This window comes from Nyctereutes procyonoides, unplaced genomic scaffold, assembly GCF_905146905.1.
Source record: "Nyctereutes procyonoides isolate TBG_1078 unplaced genomic scaffold, NYPRO_anot_genome, whole genome shotgun sequence".
Lineage (NCBI taxonomy): Eukaryota > Metazoa > Chordata > Mammalia > Carnivora > Canidae > Nyctereutes > Nyctereutes procyonoides.
The window spans coordinates 7,179,092-7,198,135 of record NW_026575129.1 but is presented as its reverse complement, the minus strand read 5'-3'; the positions used below and the strand labels follow the sequence as shown (position 1 = coordinate 7,198,135).

At 39.0% G+C, this 19,044-nt stretch overlaps 1 protein-coding gene across 1 annotated transcript in view; it reads right to left on the bottom strand.

Annotated features, from left to right (window-relative positions):
* XRCC4 (X-ray repair cross complementing 4) overlaps positions 1–19,044 on the bottom strand; it is a 274,190-nt gene that overhangs the window by 22,867 nt on the left and 232,279 nt on the right. The window lies entirely within an intron of this gene.

The following is a 19,044-nucleotide window of genomic DNA, read 5'->3' as shown; positions in this document are numbered from 1 at the left end:
ACTATTTTATCTTCACCAAGTATATTCATTCTCTTCAAAGGACTGAAGGCATATTCTGAATTGGGTAATGGATTGATTAGAGAAAGGAAAAGAGGAACTAGAAATGTGGTATTTCTGGATAAGTCCATAAAAAATGATGACAAACCAAAGGTGTACATTAAGAATAGATATAGGCTAGGATCGCAATTCCAACATTAGATTGAAGATAAGATTTAAATTCTTTGGGGGATCCCTGGGTGGCTCAGCGGTTTAGTGCCTGCCTTCGGCCTAGGGCATGATCCTGGAGACCCCGGATCGGATCGAGTCCCACATGGGGCTCCCTGCAGGGAGCCTGCTTCTCCCTCTGCCTGTGTCTCTGTCTCTCTCTCTCTCTGTCTCTCATGAATAAATAAAATCTTTAAAAAAAATTCTTTGATGGAAATATAAATAACTGCCCTATTCATTCTATAATACCTTTAATAATTTTTTTTCTTTTTTAAACTCTTGATTGCCATGCCATCCATTTTTTTGAAAGGTTAAAAAGCCCTCAGCTCCATGGTGTATGGAGCCATTCGTATTAGAATGGTTAAACAATAAAAAGAAGTCTCACACTAGCATAAAATCCATGGATTTGCTGATCACAATGTACATTAGCTTATTGATGGACTTTAATATCTGGTAGACTCTAAATGCTTTACAAAGCCATAGAGATATTTTGGCATTTACAGTGAAACTCTTTTCTGAACATTTGGTTTTAATAATCTTGAAGATCTTCTAGTTTAATTTTCTTTCACATTTATAGACACTTTGTTAAGCCAGTCTTTAAAAATAAAAGAAAAATGGTTAATGATCCCATCTCAGGACAACATAGTGTAGCAACGAACCTCAAGTACCAAAAGGGCAAACACAAATAGTTGTAAAACAACTATAATGTAACGACCCACATTTTGTGTCACCATGACTCAGGATACCCAGATAGGGTCAAAATAAAATAGTGGTAAACAAAGCTAAAATGTCAACATACATTTGGGCTGGTCCACTCTGTCTAGAGCAATTAATTCCTCCATTCCCTATCCTTCTCTCATTTCCCCTGATGTTCACTCTGCTTTACCAGTCTTTGAAGTTCAAGGAATTTATGAAAGAAAATCTGTTCCATGATGTGAACTAGTTTTTCTACTTCGTGTCTAAAAGGGCTACTTAGCTTTTGCTTCTTTTCCCAAGACCAGAGAGAAGACTCCGAAGTCCCAGAAGATCTAGACACAACACAGCAACCTCCTACAGGGATGTGAAGCCTTGAATTTCTCAGGAGAATGTAATTAATTGCTTCTTTGGCAAATAAGGGAGGGCAGTGTGAGTCATTCACTCATGGTAAGCTCCGATGGAAGTTCTATTTTATATTCTTCAAAGTGGGAACAGCTTCTTTTTTTCCCCACAGTTATAACAATATTCTGTGCTTACTCTTAAAATATCAAAGAATCTAGAAAGGTAAGAGAAGAGGTCTCAATTGTAACTTTGCAAGCCATACAGCCATTTTGTTGCATATTTACAATTTTTACTATGGAAACACACACAGAGTTGTTTAACAAAATACATCCTTGTTAAAGTTGTTGTGGTGAAAAACACATAAAATAAAAAAAACACATAAAATAGACTTTACCATTTTAAGTGTACAGTTCAGCAGTGTTAAGTTTATTCACATTGTTCTGGAACAGATCTCCAGCACTTTTTCACCTTGTAGAACTGAGATTCTATGTCATTTTTAACAAAAGCGGTCTCTCAGCCCTGGTAACTCCCATTCTACTCTGAGTTTAAATACTTTAGATACCTTATATAAGTGAATCATGCAATAGTTGTCTTTTTGTGAATGGCTCATCTCACTTAGCATAGTGTCTCCAAGATTCATCCATAGTATAACATGGGACAACTTCCTTCCCTTTTAAGGCTGAACAATATTCAATTGCATGTATGTACCACATTGTTTTTATCTGTTCATCCATCAGTTGACATTTGGGCTGCTTCTCTCTCTTGGCTATTGTGAATAACACTGCAAAGAACATGGGTGTGCAGATCTTTCTCTTTTTTTAAAAAAGATTTTATTTATTTATTCATGAGAGATACACACACACAGAGGCAGAGACACAGGCAGAGGATGAAGCAGGCTCCATGCAGGGAGCGCGATGCAGGACTCAATCCCAGGACCCCAGGATCATGACCTGAGCCAAAGGCAGATGCCCAAACGCTGAGCCACCCAGGTGTCCCAGATATCTTTTTAAATGAACATTTATATCGTTTATAATTCTCAAAACTATGAACCTAAGTATTTGTATAATCGATCAATTATTCTTTTAAAAAGTTCCTATCATTAGGATTTCTGAGTCAAAGGCTCTATGCATAAAAAGGAACCTATATTTCAAGTAATACATGTGTCAGGTACAGATCAAACATTACAGTATTTTTTATTAAAGCAAGCCTTTTTTTCCTTTTCTTTTTGAGTATAGTTGGCACACAATGTTACATTAGTTTAAATTGAACAACACAGTGATTCAGACAAGTTTATACATTATGCTATGCTTACAGTATTTGTAGCTATCCTCTGTCCCCATACATCACTATTACAACATCATTGACCATATTCCTTATGCTGTGCGTGTATTCCATGATTTATTCATCCCATAACTAGAAGCCTGTATTTCCCTCTCCTCTTCACTCATTTTGCCCAGCTCCTACCCCCCTCCCCTCTAGCAACCATCCATTTGTTCTCTGTTGTATTTATAGGTCTGATTCTGCTTTTTATTTGTTTATTCACTTAAAACAACAGTCTTTTTCCCCGTGCCTCCCCATTGTCAGCCCAATGCCCCAGTAGATCCAGAAACAAATTTTTAAAATTGTTTTTGGTTTCATTCTCTGTCCCTTACCACAGTTATTCTAGACCATTGGTTCTCAACCATGACTACACACTGGAATCACCTCAGAAGCTTTTTTAAAAAATACTGATTTCTGTACTCTATGCCATTTAAATAAAGCATCATCTTTTAAAGTAGGGCCTGGGCTATTTTTAAAAAATGGTATTTTTTTAAAAGCTCCCTAGGTGATTCTAATAACCCATAGCCAAAGCTGAGAATTACTCTTTTAAAGGAGTGATATTCAAACTTTAATATGTAGATAAAACACTGACAGATCTTGTTAAAATGCAGATCCCATTTCAATAATTCTGCAGTGGGGAGGGGGGCTGAGATTGGGCCTTTCTGAAGTGATGTCAACACTTCATTTTGCTGTATGAAGGAGCTAGATAATACATGTATTCTTCTGTTCAATTACTTTAGACAATATGCAGTGATTCCCTGAGGTGAAGACGGGGGGGGGGGGTGTTGATCATTTTCATTTCCATCTCAATATATATTTTTAAGATTTTGTTTATTTATTTGAGATAGAGCTCAGGCTGGGGGTGGTGGCGGCAGAGGGAGAGGGAGAAGCAGACTCACAGCTGAGCAGGGACCCAGACATGGGGCTCGATCCCAGGACCCCAGGATCATGACCTGGGCCAAAGGCAGATGCTTAACCACCTGAGTCACCCATGTGCCCCTCCAAGTCAGTATTTGTTAAATTACTTTTAGTTTTATTATTGGTTTCTTTTAGGTAATAAAACAAAATTCTCATTTCTTTTTCTAATTTTGACAGTATTGCTTGATCTTGACCACTCCTTAAAAGATGAGATAGTTTTCTATTTTTCCATCTTTCCTCCTAGAAAACTTTTGTTCCATCTTTTGTTAGCTTTGACATGTAATCCAAGTAGCTAATATTTCTGTTCTCTCCTGCAAATATAAATATATCTTCCATGTTATGTCATTAGGTTGTCTCTTAAGTAGAAAACCAATAAAATGATTTGCCAATGTTAGCTTTAATACAAAAAACAGATATACACCATGCCAATTGATGCACTAGGCCTCCAGTGCCTTTTCCATGGGCCCTTGTAGAGGAATCTAGGCCACCCAAATGATATTGTTTGTAGCATGAAGGTCCATGGATTCCTTAAAATCTAAGCATTTAATTTTCATCACATTTTGATCAAGACTTTGCAGTACAACTTTTCCGCTGCAATTTCTAGTACTTCCTACTCCCACCCCTTTTGTTGCTTATCCTTTCGTTTCTCCAGACTCTAAGCCATATGAGCATTCCATAAGCCACATGCTGTCCCTGAGGTTCAGCCTACCTCTGGGACTTATTGTTCCAGTCTCTCTCTTCAGGACTCGTGGTTCCTAGAGCCCTGTGGCAACCTGGAACACCCTTTATTCCTTTCCTGGGTCCGAGCCACTGTTCCCACCTTCCTTGGTTACCGATCTCTTCTGCTGACACTCAAGTAGCTTCATAGGAGATGACACATAGGTGATAAATGTACTTAGTGCTTGTATCTCTGAAACTGTTTATAGAGAATTCTAGGTAAAACGTTTTACTTCAGAACTTTAAAGGTATCAGTTGGAATCTCTTTCCTTTGTGAATTGTGACTTTTTTCGCCCTAGTGGCTTGCAAGGTTTTCTTTTTTAATTCTATTATTCTGAAATTTCACCACAGTGTGTCTAGTTGGGGGGTTTGTTTCCATTCATTTGGTTGGACACTCAGTGAGCCATTTCAAACCAGAGTCTTATTGTTCTTTAGCTCTAGCACATATCTTTTTTTATTATTTGGTTGAATAATTTAAACACTACCTTGCCTCCTCTCTTTGTGAGGTTTTTAATAGTTGAATACAGGCTCTCTCCGCGTGTTCTTCAGATTTTCCATCCTTTGCCTTTTATTTAATGTTTTGAAAGATTTCCTGGATTTTATTTTTTCCAGTATCTCTACTAATTTTTTTTTATTTTGGCAAATTATATTTTAAATCTCTAAGAGTGCTTTCTCATTCTCTCCTCCTACTTCCTGTTTTGTAGATGTATAGTCTTTTCTTGAATATTTTTGAGAATATTTCCAAGGATGATTTTTTAAAATTCTTTTTGTTTCCTCAATCACCTCAGTTTCCTCTGAGGTTGTTTTTCTATATTTTAGAATTTGGTATTTCTCTTTTTATACTGCTGGTTCTCCTCATGTTCTAGTGACTTCTGTTATTAAGAAAGCAGGCCTGGGTAGATGGAGGAGATGTTTCTGCTTTGGTAGTGGCATAAGACTATTCTCCTAGCAGGTCTCTCCCCTTTTGAAATGTTTTCCTGGGTTGGGCCGAGCAGCGTTGACCAGTAAACTCAGATCAATGGGAATGGGAGCCGCTGTCAGGCTGAGTGCCTGCACAATGCTCAAATGATAATGGCTTCCCTCTGAGGCATCAACAAATTTAGACATGTTATCTTTTCCCAGCATGTTCCATTTCTTTAGAAGGGAGTCATCATCTATTTTGTCTGGGGTAAAATGTGAGTTGCCTGCTTACATATGTGGGAGATAGGGGGCTGACTTGAAGAATTCTGGGCATAGTCAGACCTTTAAGTCATCTCTGTGTTTAGCTCCATCTTTCACTCTCCCTCTGTTGTGTCTACTGACTGCACTCAAGGCATCTCAGGGGTTCCACAAGGCAGATTAGCTTTCTTCCTCTACAGTGCTGTCAGAGGGTACTCTAGGCTGATGATTTCTCTGCCCTCTTTTCCGTCTAATGGCTCTCATCTACCTCTTTGTATTCCAGGAATTTATTAAATAGCTCAACCTTTGGTGACACACACACTTCCCATTCTCGTTTGTTGGGCCAGGCGGATGCCCTTTTCATTTTAATCATTACTATGTTCTCCTGCTCTACCCTCCATCACAGAGCAGTGAGCAGCTCCTGTAAATGACACTTATGTGCCAATGGGCTTCCATGGAAGTTCAGCCAGTGGGAAGCCCTGGAAGGATACTGGAGAGAGAGAAAAGGAAGAAGGCAATATATTTCTCCCTTCCCTTTCTGCCCTGGGCAGCATGTCTAGAAGTGTTGCATTTCTTCTTTCTTGTCCAACACCTCCTGACCTCAAGCAGCCCCTTTGTGCATGGTTTCAGCTCTTGCCATGCAGACTGGGCTTCTTAGACTCCAGCAATAATTTCTTCCTTGGCCCCTTCAGCCCTAGTTGTGGCAGTAGTGCCTGATGTTGCAAATTCATCTGGCTTATTAGACGTTCCTAACACTTTCAGAAATAGGTGCCCATATTGAGTTTTCTCTATTAAACTATTTGGTTCAATTTTCCTGACTGAACTTGAGAGATACAGATATAAAAGGGGGATTCTAGTCTACATTTCTATATTTTGAATTCAATAAGGTCTTGGAAGAAATGAGAGGCCAATGCCTGTGTTTAGTCTGCCATTTTGAATTGAAAAAAATATACATTTTGAGGCTTTTGATACATATTGCCAAATTGCCTACTAGAATGTTTGTATCAAATTACATCCCCACTGACTGTGATGGTATCCATATCCCATCACCCTTGAAACACAGGGTATTGATGCTTCTTTTTAAACAATGCATCCAGTCTTTGTACAGGGATCTAATGAAAACTTCAAGTTTTCCTGGCTCAGAAGATTTCATATTTGTGTTGTTCTAACAGCTGGAAATGATCTCTGAGGAGATAGAGCCAATAGCACTCTCCTAACATTTGATTCAAGACGGTTGGCCACATTACTAAGGAGCCCAGAATCCCAACAGTATGAAAAAGAAAGCAGCTTTTCCAGTGTCTGCTTCTGATATCTAAAAGGAAGGAATTATTCTGGCTCTCTAGAAAAGTAAAATTCCCCAAGATAAATAAAATCATTGCTAAGATCCAAATTATTAAAGCATGACTCAAAGAAGAGAGTGTCTCACAGAAGACTGAGTTAAAATCAACTCCTAATATCTCTGCTTCCTAGCTTAAAAATTCATTGGAGAAAGTTGCCACCTGTCTCCCCGAAGATCTCCCATAGATTTCCAGTTAGAGTACTAAACACAGAATAGGAGTACTAGAAATCAGGAACCTCCAATTTCACCTTATGAAGTAGTGGCATAATTGCAGCTTTCTCTGTAATCATGTGGAAATATCAATCTGGAGTCTTGATTAGCCACAGGTGTCCATGACTCAGCCCATTTTATGGTGGCTTCACCCAATACTTACTTTCCCTGCAATATTGCTCTTGATACTTACCAACTTATCACCTGCTAGTCATCATTCCACCCACTCCAGACCTCCTGTGCCTGCCATGTGCCTTCTGCTTGCACAGAGTATATTGAGATATGCTTTTACACCAACTAATCGCTCTTGAATGCACATAATTTACACTCTTTGGTCTCAGTTTTCTTATCTATTAAATGAGGCTAAATGATCCGGGAACTTCCATTCAGCTCTGAGAAGGAGCTATGATGGCTGGGAAATAATGTGTCTTTAGTAAAGTCATTTAGCTAGGGCTGTTATATTCTCAAATCTGGCCACGTGATCTTGTTTTCCAGAAAGGTTATTTTATTTTTTATGTGTTCAAAGCATGATTTTAAGTACTTAAAATGCAGTACAATTTTTTTCTATCCTGTTCTGACATTTCTCTTTTTCTCCTTCTTGTCTTAATATTCCAGGAGCATCAAAGAGTGGAAGTGTTTCACCTCTCTCTTGACGTCCGAGAGGGCCATGCTCTGTTATTCAGTGAGTCCATTCACATCTCTCTTACTCTCCCTATCGTCCACCAACAGGTTACTGTGGGATGGAGAAGAGATTTGGTTTTATGAAGTGATGAACCAGTGCTCTGACTAAACCCAAATGTTTTGGTGACTATTGGGGTGGAACCCAATAATTCTGCCAAGTTGGGATTAGCACCAGTGCTACTTCCCCCTTGGTGGAGATTCAGCTCAAAATCATGGTTAAAGAGAGATGAAGGAAATCCAGTATGCAAGTGGACTGCAATTACAATGACCACCCAAAGTTTTTTTTTTCAAAGCTTCAAAGAAAGGAAAATGGAAAACCTCATCACACACATTAACACACCATTTGTAATTTGCCTAACGGGTATCTTTGTTGAAAACTATTTCTAGTGAGATGGATGAAAAGCTAAGGTGGTCAACAGATCGGGCCAAATCAAGCACAAAAAAATGTCTCTAGAGCTTTTTAAATTTCATATCACCACAATCTTCTATATACATAATTTCTTACCAGTCTTCTCAGTCACAACTTGTTCCTTTGAACCCTAAGAATGAAGGTAAGGTTCAAAAATCATTTTATAAAATAACCATTTATCGTTCTAGTCTCAAAAGTTGTAAAATGTACTAAACACATGTTTTACTTCCTATTAAGGAATTTAAATTTAATCTAGTTACCTCCTTATTAAAGATGGGACATCAAAGAATTCAGTATGAATAAAACATTCTGTACATGTTGTCCTTTTTGTGCATAAGTTAAGTCTTGGAAATCAATTTGCTTTTTTTTTTATCGTGACAGTATTCCTAGAAGAGATAACTAGCAGGAGTCAACAATGTATGGCACAGGATTCCAGAAAACTGGGTTCCTCTTGCTCTATGCTAACTACTTGGAACAAGTACACAGACTAATTTGTCCACACAAGATACAACTTCTAAATTAAGTCTGTTCTTCTCTTAGCATTTGTTATGCTCGGCAAATACCAATCCTAACTGAACCCAGTTCTTTACTAATGGCTGAGGCACAAGATAACAGTTTTATTTATATATTTCCAAGATGAAGTTTTGCTGTCTGTCTATTCTCAGTCCAAGTAAATGCATAAGTAAGTCTTCTCTATATTACAGGTGATACAAAAAAAAGTATGTTTTATGGATAACAAATGGCATCTCTATTGTATTCACACTATTTCTCTGGGAAGTAAGGAGTATTTTTCGAGTCTTCTGAACATATCTGGAAATTTAGAGTTGCAAAGCAAAAAAAAAAAAAACTGAGAAATTTCATTAAATGATATCATTAAAAGACACCCACCAATGGGGAGATATGAAGAAAAGCAAGTCCACTTTTTTTTACAAGTGTATCAAGGTTCATGATTAGAATGAGCCCACAACCAGGCAAAGACTTGACTTCAATACAAGGAAAGGCCTTTTGTCTGGCTGCGGCCTTTGACGCTAGTGGAGAACATATGAGGTTGAGTAATTTAAGAAATCCTGGGGGAACAAACACTTCCGGAAAGCCCTTTTACACTGTGGATTACGCTGTGCCTACTGCCTCTGTACAGCATCTGCCTTATCTGGTGCTTAGACAAGAAGTACACGTGAGTAGGTCCCCTTCGTGAAGAAGCTGACTTCCAAAGAGAGGTCAAGTGGCTAGCTTGAGAGAAGAGAGCTAGGCAGTGGGAGATCAAGGATTGGAACGTCAAAGTTAGTGACTCCAGCCTACTCTATCCTGCTGTGACACTATCTCCACTTTGCTGGGAAAAAAGTGTTGCTGGAATTATCTATCAATGGAACAGACGTTTGTGCTATTTGCAGTTATTTGGGGGAAATGTTTCTGGTTAACAGTAAGAAATATTTGCTTCTCCTGTTTCAGAGGTCATCATGAATGGTGTAGGTATGGGACTAATTCTTTTTGGCAGCCATGCCCTGGAGGGAAAGGGGAGCCAGAATTATCTCACAGACAAATAGAAAGGAACAGCAAGTTTTACACCCACTGGCTTTAAAACGACAGCCAGTTCCCCTTGTGACGTCTGCCTCAAGCTGAGTAATGCACTTGAGAACTGTTTTGCCAGCCTCTCAGAATGTAATCTTTAACCCCTTTTATTTTGGATCCTGGGACACTGTGGCATTGGAAAAAATGATACACTGCCAGGTTAAAAACAATAAAATTTAAACTGCTTTTCTTCTTCTTTCTCATATGCAAAGATGCAGAAGCCAATGCTATTGGTAACAGTGTGTGGTGGAAAGGGTCAAGTCAAAACTCTGTGACTCACACATCCTATTCACTTCTGTGTGGCCATAACATTAGTGGCCATAATAACATAATAAGAGTATTCAGAATATTCAGAAGCCAGTGATGACTGGCTTTTTCACCTTGATAAATACTTGGTGCTCACAGATTAATATTTCTATGTCTCCCAATAATCTATTTGCTTTGTGATAGGGCAGGGCCTCACAGACTTCACTCTTGAATAACTCACATGGTTTCAGCTCTACTATGAAACCACCAATATTTTTATAATATTTTTCTTTAAATTGACTCATTCTATTATTTTAAAAGATTATATCATGACTGTAGGGGGATAAAGAATATATTGCTTGCCTTAAATAGATGGTAAGTATAAAGTACATATATAGTGAATACAAATCAGTGCTTTAAAATTTATGTAAATACTGATATCTTGTGCTAAAGGCTCTGAATGTGAGGCCTAGATACTCTCTGTTAAAAAATAAATGAAAAACAGTGTAAGGGCAGGGGACACTGAAAAGAAGCATTAAATATATGCAAATACCAAATTAAGTTTTCCTCTTTTTTGTGATCAGAAAGATTGAAAGAAAACTGTTAAGTCAACTTTTCATTATGGGAATCAGAATAATGATGTTGGGTCATTGTGCCATCTTGTGTGCTGTTCACTTTGGGAAATATTTCAGTAAAGAGTCTTTATAAAACATCTTAATTTTGAAAGGGAATTTTTTTTTCTAAGTAGGCTCTACACCCAATGCAGAGCCCAACATGGGGCTTGAATTCACAACCCTGAGATCAAGACCTGAGCTGAGATCAAGACCTGAGCTGAGATCAAGAGTCAGATGCTTGGGGATCCCTGGGTGGCTCAGTAGTTTAGTGCCTGCCTTCCACCCGGGGCATGATCCTGGAGACCTGAGATCAAGTCCTGCATCGGGCTCCCTGCATGGAGCCTGCTTCTCCCTCTGCCTGTGGCTCTGCCTCTCTCTGTGTGTCTCTCATGAGTAAATAAAATCTTAAAAAAGAAAAGAGTCAGATGCTTAACTAAGTCTCCCAGATGCCCCCGAAAGAGCATTTCTATTGCTCACTTAGACACTAGTGAGAAAGAGAACTGAGACAAGGGTGGGTGTAGCTTTTCCTTCACAGTCAATTCCATTTGACACAAAATATGAATTATGTGCTCAGCTATTTAAAATAGTTTATTATTCTATTGGTGAAGAGAGAAAAATACATTTAAAACAAATAGCCACAAAACAAATCAACACTCTTAAGGATGCATGCTAAGGAGGTAGACAGATAAGAGCACACGAAGAGCCTTTGGGTTCTTCTTTCGTGAATAAAGCACAAAACAACACTCCTTACAGATGGACAAATTAGAAATGGGCCACAAATGGATGGAAGCAGCCCAGTGGGGCTCAAGGCATGGTGAAGAGAAGGCAAGAACAAGAAAAATTTCTGGTCCTACTTTCCTGCCCCAGGGGCACTATCAGTGTTCAAAGGAGGGAGAGAAGCCCCACTTATGCTAAACATTATACTTTCAAAGTCTATAGCTTGAGAAAATGCATAATGATCAAAGGCTTCTATTAATTCACCGAAGCAAGTAAGTGAATTTATATTTTATTCATCACCTCATCTATCGACATTTAAAAAATAGTACTGTGTCTGTGTATGACATATTATTTATTTAGTCTACTCATACTGAATGTGCATATGGATTTAAAGACCCCCTCACAATAAATTCTGCTACCCTCGGGGGTCCGAGACCTACTGGTTGGTAACCACGGAAAGGACAGGCTTATGATTGATGACAGTGAGGAGGGCCTGGGGCACATCTGCAGGTCCTCTATTGCTTTTATCATCATGACCCTCACACTTTCTTCCTGAAACTCTGCACTCCTCTCTGTTTACTGAAAATACTTTCTGTATAAACTTCAACAAGTTGGTTATGATTCTCCACAGTGGGAACATTTTTTTTCATGCTAAAAAATGAATTTGTGCTTTAATTGGAGACCTTCACAAGTGGGAGAAAAGTCATTTTAAATTCAAGATGCACCACGTCTTCTGCTGCATTTAATAATATTTTAGTCCTGAAGCTACGTGGTGAATACATGGTTGCTTGCTGTGTGACTCTTCATACCTTTGTGACATCCATATTTAATAATAAATGAAGGCATAAGAATTTCCCTCAAAGTTAGTTTTTTTCCTTAACATTGTTATCACAAGCCAATAAAATCTACCAATAAAATTATTACTTGCTGCACAAAGCATAGTGAAATAACACTATAAACTTACTTTCTGAGTGTTTTCTGGACTTTTAACTCATGTGCCCTAGTAGTTTTATCAGAACTTGTGATTCAAAATGTGCTTGTGAACTTTTGCCCATATGTGCATTCCTTCTTTTGGGTCTGCCTTTTGTGTGACCCTAAGGATATTTGTGACTTTCTTTTTTTTTTTTTTAATTTTTAAAAAATTTATTCATAAGGGACAGAGATAGGGAGAGGCAGAGACACAGGCAAAGGGAGAAGCAGGCCCCATGCAGGGAGCCCGATGTGGGACTTGATCCCTTGTGACTTTCTTACAAGCAGGGTTCAATGGATCATATATATGTTCTGGGCAGTCATTCCCTCTCTCCTGCAGCAGCAGTATCTTTCTCTTACCATGGCACAACTTACTATAAACTTGTCTATGTTTGCTGTCTACATGTACTAATAATGTCTTAGCCAGTTTCAAACCACTCCACTCCAGCTTCTGTCCCTGTGATACCACAGGAAGTGCTCTTGTCATAGTCACAAACCACTTCTGTATGGGCCAAAAGGTCACTTTTTGGTTCTCAGCTCATTCACTTGCTTTCTCAGATGCATGTGACATGTTGACATACTTTCTTAAGTCTGTTTCCATTATATTCATTTATTTATTCATTCAGGAAGATCTATTCTAGGTACAAAGAGTAGAACAGTAAAAATCACTGGGTTCTTGTGTTTACGGATGACTATGACAGAGACAGAGAAGCAAATATGCAGTTATAAGGGCAATGTAGTCTAGATGTGCTAAATGCTATGGTGGGGAAAATACGGTGTTAACACAGGACCTATGAGGAATGGCTAATCAGGATTTAAAAGGTCAGGGAAAGCTTTTTGAGGAAGAGACATTTAATCCAAGTCTTAAAAGATTAATAGGAATTAGAATGGAGAAATATAGTGAGAAAGAGTTCCCGAGACAAAGAGAAGAGAATATGCAAGTGCTTGGAAGTGAAGAGAGGGGCAGCTGGGTGGCTCAGTGGCTGAGCATCTGCCTTTGGCTCAAGGCCTGATCCCAGGGTCCTAGCATCAAGTCCCACATTGGGCTCCCTGCATGGAGCCTGCTTCTCCCTCTGCCTGTGTCTCTGCCTCTCTCTCTCTCTCTCTGTCTCTCATGAATAAAAATAAAATCTTTTAAAAAGATTTAAAAAAAGGAAGTGAAGAGAGAACATGAAAAGATGGTGTAACTTAGTGTGGATAAAATGAAGAGTTGGCTTTCTTTTTTTTAAAATTTGGTTGGGGGGGGGCAGGGAATAGTAACAAAAGAATGATAACAGGTCACCAAAGTAGGGAAGCATCACATCATGAGTGGCCTTAAGACAATTTAAGAATATTGGACTTTTTAAATTCAGGGCAGGAGGGGACAAATGAGGAATGTGGACCTGGAAAATAATTGAATCAGGGGAAAGGACTGGGTAGGGGCAGGGTTAGAGGGCAAGACTTGTTAGGAGTCTGTGTCAGTGATCCAGGCAACAGTAGTAGTGTTGGTGGGGGGTAGAGAAAATTGGCTCTGTTCCTCTGTTATGGAGGAACAGAATTTAATGATTGGGTGGGGGCCAGGATGGAAGAAAATATCTAGTCATGAATGGAAGAGTCAATAATAACAACAATAAGGTTGGTGTTCTCCACCAGTGTAGAAATCAACCAAGTAGGAATGAGATGTAGCTAAAGGTAGAAGGGAGATCATGAGTTCGGCTGAAGCTTATTAACACTTCAAAAGCAGAGACACACTTGGACAGGCAGTGGGGACCTGGAAAAGGACTGGCTCTCCTCTGTCTTTCTGAGATAAGGAATAAGGAAATAATTGAGGATTTCTCTGTTCCCAGGAGCTTTCTCAGGGAGATGTCTCAATGACCCATAACACAAGATGTGGAGTGTAGAGTGACAGGTTTCTAGCATGGAAAAAGTAGGAAAAGTAGGAGTGTCCTCCTACTTTCCTCTAAGTAGGAGGACACTTCCCACTACAGACAAATAGAAGCCACAGCTCCAGATCCACAGCTCCAGGAACCAGGGTATCAGGGAATCTCCCACAAGAATCAGACATGTAATGATAAAGGACACATGACTCCATTGCCAAGTTTTTGGCAATATGCTGTAAGAGGCCTCAGGGGTCATAAAGGGTAAGGAGTTTAGGGGAAACAGAAATAGCTCTGAAATAGCTAAAACCTGGGTTGGGGGGCTTGTGTCTTTCGTCAGGATCCTGACAAGGTCTTGGCAATATATCCAAGTTTGGGATCAGCAAATCCAGCCATGTTGGAATAAGGATAGATGAAATAAAGAAAAATATCAGTTTTTTAAATCTCAGCTTTGTTGGCTTGTGAATTTTATTTTGTATTTAATGCTGCATATCATTTTCAGTGGAGGTCTTGTTTCTTATAAGATCATTGCTTTTGCAGTTTTATCTGGAATAATATGCAAAAAGGAATATATATATAATGGGGAAGCATTTCCTTTTTAAATAAATTATTTAAACTGCCATTTGTCTGTTTAATGCCAATGCCCTTCTTACTTGAGATATTGTGCCTCTCTGTGCTGTTAGCAGGATAAAAATGAAAGACTGAAAGACTTCAAATATTTTGGTCCAAGGGAACCATTCTTCCGTTTTCAACCCGAGTTTTCCAGTTATATTCGCATCACTTCTCTATCGAGGGCTCTCTCTGCATGCTAATACTTTACATACCAACACAACCTAAGCCTTATCGAAAGGCTAGCATACACTATTAATGGAGTGTATTTCACTTTAGGAAGTCTGTTGGGAGTTACCAGAAAATTATATTTAGTGTATGTTAAAGGCTGATATTTCTTCTGCAAATGAGTAAATTTCTTCCATGATTAGAACTAGGGCAGAAGCGACAAGGACTAGATCTTTTGGATGACCTGAATTTCTGTAAGCAGAGCACATCAACTTCACAACAGTGCCTTGCACAAGGGTGGCCACCTCCCTTCTGCTGTATTAGTCATTATTAGCCACACCAGGGAGTGGTTTAACTCAGTTTACAAAAAAAGGATTGTTCTGCTACCCTGAGGGGAGTGTTTCATCACGGGAACCAGCTCTGCTGCATCGGGCATCATACTGCACCCATCTTTCCTTCCTAACAGTTTTGGCTAAACTGGAAGTGGCAGCAGATCAACACTAACAATCCTGCACCCTTAACACAGCTATTCTTGGGCATCAGGCACTGTGCTAAGTGCCATTTTACATGAGCTCATTTAATCTTCAGAACCACCTGTGATGTGAGATTATTGGCTGCATTTTAGAAATGACAAAACTGAAGTCAGGGAGACGAAGACAATTCCCAAGGGTCACCCAGAAGGAGGGTTTGAATTCAACTGTTTGACCCTTGAAACTGTTCTCTTAATCTTAATTTTGAATCTGAGTCTGTCACTGGACCAATGGCTTGCAAATTTTGTCCCCAAAGGATGAGGGGGACAGAATTCTTGGATCCTACCCCAACTCTCTTTTTGTTGCTTTATATATTAAGGTTCAATGTAGAGCTCACTGAAATAAGAAACCATATCCATTTTTTAAGAACAGTTTGAGGGATCCCTGGGTGGCGCAGGGGTTTGGCGCCTGCCTTTGGCTCGGGGCGCGATCCTGGAGACCCGGGATCGAGTCCCACGTCGGGCTCCCGGTGCGTGGAGCCTGCTTCTCCCTCTGCCTGTGTCTCTGCCTCTCTCTCTCTCTCTTTCTGTGTGACTATCATAAATAAATTAAAAAAAAAAAAAAGAACAGTTTGAAGTTTCTGCATTTGCTCTGCTCTGTAAATCAGCTCTTTACCTGACATGGAATCCAGAACTGCCTGTTTTGTCTACTCTAGTGACTAAAAGAAAAGCCTCACCGATGACTATAAAGTCTAAAATCTTGTGTCAGTAATGCTGGGTTAGATCAATGAAGGCCTGTCAAAAGGATCCTATAATAAGACAAAGGGTAGCCAGTACAAGTCCACTGTCCTCTATCTTTGGCATCAATTTATTAGCCATCTTGTCATACAGGAGTGTCCCAGGACAAAAGACATGGGCAGGTGTATTTTGTTAGTGGAATGTTGGAAACGGAAAGTTATAACAGTGAGGGCCTAGTGAAGAGACCATGACAGATCAAGTGGGACAGAGAAAAAGCAATTTTTCCCCAATGAACTAGTACCATGTAGCAGAAATTTAATGACAGAGAGCAAGAGCGAGAGTGAGAGCGAGAGCAAGAGATCTTATTTGTTGCATAAAGGACAGCTAATCAGATTTAATTTATTATAGGCCACTCTAAGAAACCACATGCTGAGACTTACAATTTTTCCTAATGACAGTCTTACAGTTAAGAAAATACCACTGTCTTCATTCTAGATAGCTATCATTTCATAATTCAGAGAAAATATTGTGAAAATTTATTATATGGCATGGAAAACTTTTGGAATCAAAGCATTAGTATTATCTAATAGAAGATTATAGAGGAAGAATGTATATAAACCACAAACACTCAGCACATCATCTGCAAGGGGTTTCCTGCATTGGACTGCACTTCAAAGTTTTTGGATCTCAAAGAGCAAAAGCTAAGGAATCTGCCATTTTGATGCTGCAGCTAGGCTTTCTTTTCCAGAAAAAAAAAAACAGCCCAATGTGCCTGTTAGTTATGAATAATAAAGAAAGTAAATATCTCTGTTGCTGAAGCCAAAACAATAACCTGGATTCAGACCTTTTAAGTTCAGAGAATGGGTCTTCAATTTAGTCACATAAATCAGATATGATTTAACAAAATTCTCTTTCTCTGCACATAGTTATTGGGGTGGAGGAGAGTAGAGTAAAGGGCAGAAAACTCGTTTTTATCTTTATATAAATTTATGCTGCTTTACAATAGCATATTATTGTTTATTGTTAGGAAGACCCTCTCAGCACACAGGTCTATGGTGTGTGTGTGTGTGTGTGTGTGTATGTGTGTATGTACGATAAATCCATGTGTTGGGGTGCCTGGGTGGCTCAGTCATTTGAGACTCTGACTCTTGATTTTGGCTCAGGTCATAATCTCAGGGTCATGGGATCTGGCCTGTGTTGGACTCCACACTTAGCCAAGAGTCTGCTTCAGCTTCTCTCCCTCTCCCCACGCTCCTATTCCCACTCACAGTCTCTCTCAAATAAATAAATAAAAATTTTAAAAATAATGTATGTGTTTGTTATTGTTCCTGTATGTCAAGATCTTAGTGCTAGAGAATCTGAAAGACTACAGGAAAGTTGGGTATGTTTGAAATTGAGATTTTATAAAAGGTTTTTGATTGGGCTTGGTATAGCTTCAAACGGATTGTAGATGCCCCTACTTAGTGTAATAAATGGCCTAAGAGCTGTAGTTTGGGAGAAATATACTGGTATTGAACCATTTGACTGCTTAAGAATATGGGTTAGGGCTGAACTCAGAGGGAGAACATGGGGATTCCCTTAGAGAATTTACAAAATCATTCTGGAAAGAGACAGATATGTTTATGGACAGGCAGGATATGTGATAGCTCAAGAGGCAAAATTTAGGATAAGGAGAGGAGGAACTTTTTTCCTTTGAGCCTCATGATAATTGGGCTCAGAGGGGACACATAATACAGGAGAATCGTATTGATTCTAGATGTCTATGCTAGATGGTCCATGTTGATACATCGGTTCTTGCACCATGGTCACATGTTACCAAGTGACTCCCTATGGATCCAGCCCCAGTAAATTAAACTAGTCAGTGTGGTGCACTTTCCTTGTATTATTCCCAACCTTTAAGATTTTCAAGTAATCAGTGTGAACAAAAGGATTGCAGAATGACCACCAAATTTAGCAATATGGAAGTTATTGGAGAGCTTGATAAAATCTTAAAGTAAATAAGGGTAGTCTGCTGTGCTACAGGAATCAAAAAAGGCTTATTGCCCCATTGTGGGATGAAGCAGTATAGGGGAGAGACAGTGTGGTGGGGCAGCAGCTTAACGATACCTATCCTAAGGAGATGAACCTATCCTCTGAGCAGTGGCCCACAGAAGGAGCAAAGATCTAGGCTCTAAGCCAGATGGTTGGGTGAAATGATAAACAATGACCAGGCTACATCTGTAGACAGAACCACCCAATGATCACATAAGGTGAAGGCTCAGGTCTTTATTTTGGATATTTAAAGTTAACAAAACCTTTAGGGTGAAAATATCTCTTCAGAACAAGAATTTCCTTTGGATATATACCCAGAAGTGGGAATGCTGGATCACATGGTAGTCCTACTTATACTTTTTTGAGGAACTTCCACACTGGTTTCCACAATGGCTAAACCAATGTACATTCTCACTAACAGCGTGCAAAGGTTTCCTTTCCTCCACATCCTCACCAACACCTGTTATCTTCTGACTTTTTGATGACAGCCATTCTAAGAGGTCTGAGGCAAAACCTCACTGTGGTTTTGATTTTCATTTCCCTGAAGATTAGTGATATTAACCATCTTTTCATATACCTGCTGAGCATTGGCATGCTGTCTTTGAAAATATGTCTACTGGGTCCTTTTCTGATTTTAAAATTGGGTTATTTGTTGTTTAAATAAATATAAATTCCTCATATATTTTGGATATTAATTCCTTATTAGATATGTGATTTGCAAATATTTTCTCCCATTTCACAGGTTGCCTTTGCATTTTGTTGACAGTTTCCTTTGCTGTGCAGAAACTTTTTAATTTGACTGAGGTCTCATTTGTTTAGTTTTGCTTTTGTTGCTCATGCTTTGGTGTTAATTCCAAAAAAATCAATTCTAAGACCAACGTCAAGGAACTTACCCCCTATGTTTTCTTCTAGGAGTTTAATTGTTTTAGGGCTTACATTTAAGTTTTTAAATAATTTTGAGTTGATTTTTATGTGTGGTGTAAGACAAAGGGTCTTATTTCATTCTTTTGCATGTGGCAATCCAGTTTTCCCAAAGATGACTTATTGAACAGACTAACTTTCCC